The 4,929-nt window shown below is 46.6% G+C and overlaps 1 pseudogene; it reads left to right on the top strand.

The window, feature by feature from the left end:
* Positions 1–490: 490 nt before the first annotated feature.
* On the top strand, positions 491–3,200 carry LOC133089541 (pre-B-cell leukemia transcription factor 2-like; annotated as a pseudogene).
* The last annotated feature ends 1,729 nt before the right edge of the window (positions 3,201–4,929 follow it).

Consider the following 4,929-nt stretch of genomic DNA (forward strand, 5'->3'; position numbering starts at 1 on the left):
TCAATAAAATTGAGGTAGAGCGAAAAATTTAGTCCTCTGCAACACTGAGTAGGTCTGATCTTGCAAATTTATGTAAATTTTATTTTATAGTAATAATAATGCTTTCAATAATGATTAAGATAATTACAGATATTATTAAATAACAACAGTTCAAAGTGGTATACAAATCCATTTATATATATTACAAGCTCACAACTTTAAGATGTACATACTCTTATTATACCCATTTTAGAAATAAGCAAACTAATGAGGTTAGATATTAAGAAATTTTTCCAACTTTGTGTAATAAATAAAAATTTAAAATAATAGGTAATAAAATTTTAAATTTAAATTTTAAATATCATTTTATAAACTTCAAAAAATGTATATTAAAAAGCAAAACAATAAACCCTCTTTAAACTAAAGTTAGAGCCACATGCACAGGGGATGTGAAAGTTCCTGGTAGAGGCAGCTAACCCAGACTGAAGAAATAAGAAGTTCCCTAGAGGAAATGGCATCTGAACTTAACCTTAAAGAGTAAGTAGTATTCATCTGGACAGCAGAGTAGACCATTCTGGTTTAAGAATGTAAATTAAGGGAGTGGTGAGAGATCTTGCTGGAGAGGTAGGCAAGAGTTAAATAACCGAGGAACTTACTTGTCACATTATATGTATTAGTTTTTATTTTCTAGTTAATGGGTGTAGTGCCCAAACATGGTAGTTTGTCTTGGACCTCCTAGTCTGTGACTATTGTTCCAGAACAATTAGTAACTGTGCCCCTTTCACTCACAAAATGTTCTAGTTTCCTGTGGAAACAGAAGAATGGTGTGGTCCCTCTACCAGTCATCAATATTCTTTACAAAGAGGGAAGACAGTTTTGATTTTGATTTAGAGAGATGATTTGCAAGGCCCTGGAAAGAGTGAAATGGATCAAGAAAGTTTTAGGGTTGAGTGCAGAGATTCATGGGAGAAATTTTGAGATACTGAATTGTAATAGGAATAAGATGAAAGGTACAGATTGTAGATACCTAACCATATTTGTTGACTGGCTAGATGTAAAGAATGAAGGAGAGGAAAGAGGCAGCCCTGTCTCCTAGATGTTTTATGTAGGTGACTAGGTGGTTGTTAGATCTGAAATTGAGGTAGAGAACATCTTCCCTGTCATCTGTTTTGGGTTTATTATTGGTGATGGGTTTGGAGTGAGTGATAAAACCTATCTTAAAGGATACATACTTTGTATGAATAAAATGAGACTTCTAGGATTTTATATAGAAATTAATGCTAAAAATAAAATAGAACAAGCATAAGAAATGAGGTGGATTAGATAGGGTACAAAGAAAGCAGATTTTTTTTTTTTTAATTTATTTATTTTTGGCTGTGTTGGGTCTTCCTCTCTGTGCGAGGGCTTTCTCTAGTTGCGGTGAGCGGGGGCCACTCTTCATCGCGGTGCGCAGGCCTCTCGCTATCGCGGCCTCTCTTGCTGCGGAGCACAGGCTCAGTAGTTGTGGCTCACGGGCCTAGTTGCTCCGCGGCACGTGGGATCCTCCCAGACCAGGGCTCGAACCCGTGTCCCCTGCATCAGCAGGCAGACTCTCAACCACTGCGCAACCAGGGAAGCCCAGAAAGCAGCTTTATTCTTCTTTCCCGCTATATTCTCTGACCTGAAATTTCAGGTTGGTCCTCAAAGCTTTCCCAGTAATTTCCAAGGTTTCAACAAACGTCCTCGTTAAAACTGCCCAGTCCGCACACAGCCGCGCTTGGGCCTCCTCTCTCTCTCTGGCTCCACTTTCTCCGCCGCCGGGGGCCGGGGTCTCCTGTGGGGGGCCCAGGCGGTACCCCAGATCTCCCTTCAGGGCCAGGGTGAACCCCGGGGAGAGCCGGGAGTGGGGGAGATGGGCGGGGATTGGGACGGAGGGAGCAGCACACCCAGCGAGTTTGGGAGGGAAGTAACCAGGCGGGGTCTGGGGGGGACCTTGGATTGGTGGATGGGGAGCCTGGGGGCCCTGGTGAACCTCTGGGCGGCAGAGACCCCGGTGGGGTTAGGGGGGTGTGGGGAGGTCGCGGGAGGCCGAGGGAAGCAAGACATTGGGGACATTCTGCAGCAGGTAGGGACCATCACCGACTAGAGCCTGGACGAGCGAGGCCCAGGCCAAGAAACACGCCCTAAACTGCCACCAAATGAAGGCTGCTCTCTTCAGCGTCCTTCGTGAAATCAAGGAGAAAAGCGGCCTCAGCATTCGAAGCTCCCAAGAGGAGGAGCCTGTGGGCCTACAGCTGATGCACTTGGGCAGCATGCTTCTGGCAGAGGGTGTGGCCGGCCCTGAGAAAGGGGGTGGCTCAGTGGCAGCGGCTGCCACCACTGCAGCTTCCGGGGGAGGTGTGTCCCCTAACGGCCCCATCGAACACTTGGACTATCGCAGCAAACTTGCCCAGGTCCGCCACATTTACCACTCGGAGCTGGAGAAGTATGAGAAGGCAGGAAGCAAGTGCACAGCCCACGTCCTGAACCTGCTGGGGGAGCAAAGCCGCACGCGGTTCGTAGTCCCCACGGAGACGCAGCGCACGGTGCGCATCATCCGCCGGAAGTTCAGCGCCCTCCAGAGGCAACTCAAGCGGAGCCCCTGCGAGGCGGCCATGGTCCTGCGTTCCGGTTCCTGGATGCCAGACGAAAAGGCCGTAACTTCAGGACACAGGCCACTGAGGTCCTGAATGAGTATTTCTACTCCCACCTGAGTAACCCATATCCTAGCGAGGAGGCTAAGGAGGAGCCGCCAAGAAGTGCGGAGTCACTGTCTCTCAGGTCCCCAACTGGTTTGGCAACAAGCAGATTCGCTCTAAGAAAAATACTGGGAAGTTCCAAGAGTAGGCAAACATCTAGGCCATCAAGACCGCTGTGTCAGTCACCCAGGGAGGCCACAGCCACACCAGCTCCCCGACACCCCTTTCCTCTCCAGGCTCTGGCGGCTCTTTAATCTCTCAGGATCCTGTGATGTGTTTCTGGGGATGCCCGGGCTCAACGGAGATTCCTACTCTGCCTCCCAGGTGGAATCACTCCGATACTCGACGGGGCCAAGGGGCTACAGGGATAACCTTGGGGGAGGCCAGATGGATAGCCCTTGGGAGATGACGGCAAACGGTGGGTGGCAGGAGGCTGTGACCCCGTCCTCAGTGACATCCCCGACAGAGGGACCAGGGAGCGTTCATTCTGAGACTTCCAAATGATCTCGCCTCTCAGAGCCACAGGGATGGGGGCTCACAAGGCAACTCTTGAACAGGAGGCAGGCACCCAGAGGACAAAACCCAGACACAGGAGAAGCACAAGATAGAGAAGGGCAAACGGGGTCATCCCCTCCCTGGCCAGACTCTCTCAGTGCCGGGGGTGCTGACGACATGGCAGGGAAGATGGGGCCCCTAAGGGTGAGTGGGGCCGGTCTCCCCCTTTTTTCCCTTCTTCATTCTTTTTTTTTCTTCCCCTTTCTCTCTCACAGAAACACACACCCAGAATCCTATTTTTTTAGATCTTTCCTCTCCTCTGCTTCTCTCTCTCTCATACACACACACACAACTATTCTGTTTCTTTCTCTCTCTTTGGGCTCCCCCACTCTCCCTCCCCACACCCACTTATCTGCTCTGGGATCTGTGGAGAGGGCAGCCCTGCCCAATCAGAGATGCCAAAAATGGGGACATGACTTCTGGAGAGAGGATATGGGCACGCCCCCTGTGCCTCCCCACCGCCTGCCCCTTCAGACGGCATTTTTTTTTTTTCTTATTAGTGATCCATTTTATACATATCAGTGTGTACATGTCAATCCCAATCTCCCAATTCATGCCACCCCACCCCCACCCCCCACCACTTTCCCCCGTTGGTGTCTATACGTTTTTTCTCTACTTCTGTGTCTCAATTTCTGCTCTGCAAACGGATTCATCTGTACCATTTTCTAGGTTCCACATATATACATTAATATACGATACTTGTTTTTCTCTTTCTGACTTACTTCACTCTGTATGACAGTCTCTAGATGCATCCACATCTCTACAAATGACCCCATGTCGTTCCTTTTTATGGCTGAGTGATATTCCGTTGTATATATGTACCACATCTTCTTTATCCATTCATCTGTCGATGGGCATTTAGGTTGCTTCCATGACCTGGCTATTGTAAATAGTGCTGCAATGAACATTGGGGTGCATGTGTCTTTTTGAATTATGGTTTTCTCTGGGTATATGCCCAGTAGTGGGATTGCTGGGTCATATGGTAATTCTATTTTTAGTTCTTTAAGGAACCTCCATACTGTTCTCCATAGTGGCTGTATCAATTTACATTCCCACCAACAGTGCAAGAGGGTTCCCTTTTCTCCACACCCTCTCCAGCATTTGCTGTTTGTAGATTTTCTGATGATGCCCATTCTAACTGGTGTGAGGTGATACCTCATTGTAGTTTTGATTTGCATTTCTCTAATAATTAGTGATGTTGAGCAGCTTTTCATGTGCTTCTTGGCCATCTGTATGTCTTCTTTGGAGAAATGTCTATTTAGGTCTTCTGCCCATTTTTGGATTGGGTTGTTTGCTTTTTTAATATTGAGCTGCCTGAGCTGTTTATATATTTTGGAGATTAATCCTTTGTCCATTGATTTGTTTGCAAATATTTTCTCCCATTCTGAGGGTTGTCTTTTCGTCTTGTTTATGGTTTCCTTTGCTGTGCAAAAACTTTTAAGCTTAATTAGATCCCATTTGCTTATTTTTGTTTTTATTTCCATTACTGTAGGAGGTGGATCAAAAAAGATCTTGCTGTGACTTATGTCAAAGAGTGTTCTTCCTATGTTTTCCTCTAAGAGTTTTATAGTGCACGGTCTTACATTTAGGTCTCTAATCCATTTTACTGGATTTTATTTTTGTGTATGGTGTTAGGGAGTGTTCTAATTTCATTCTTTTACATGTAGCTGTCCAGTTT

The sequence above is a fragment of the Eubalaena glacialis genome, chromosome 4 (genome assembly GCF_028564815.1).
Source record: "Eubalaena glacialis isolate mEubGla1 chromosome 4, mEubGla1.1.hap2.+ XY, whole genome shotgun sequence".
NCBI lineage: Eukaryota > Metazoa > Chordata > Mammalia > Artiodactyla > Balaenidae > Eubalaena > Eubalaena glacialis.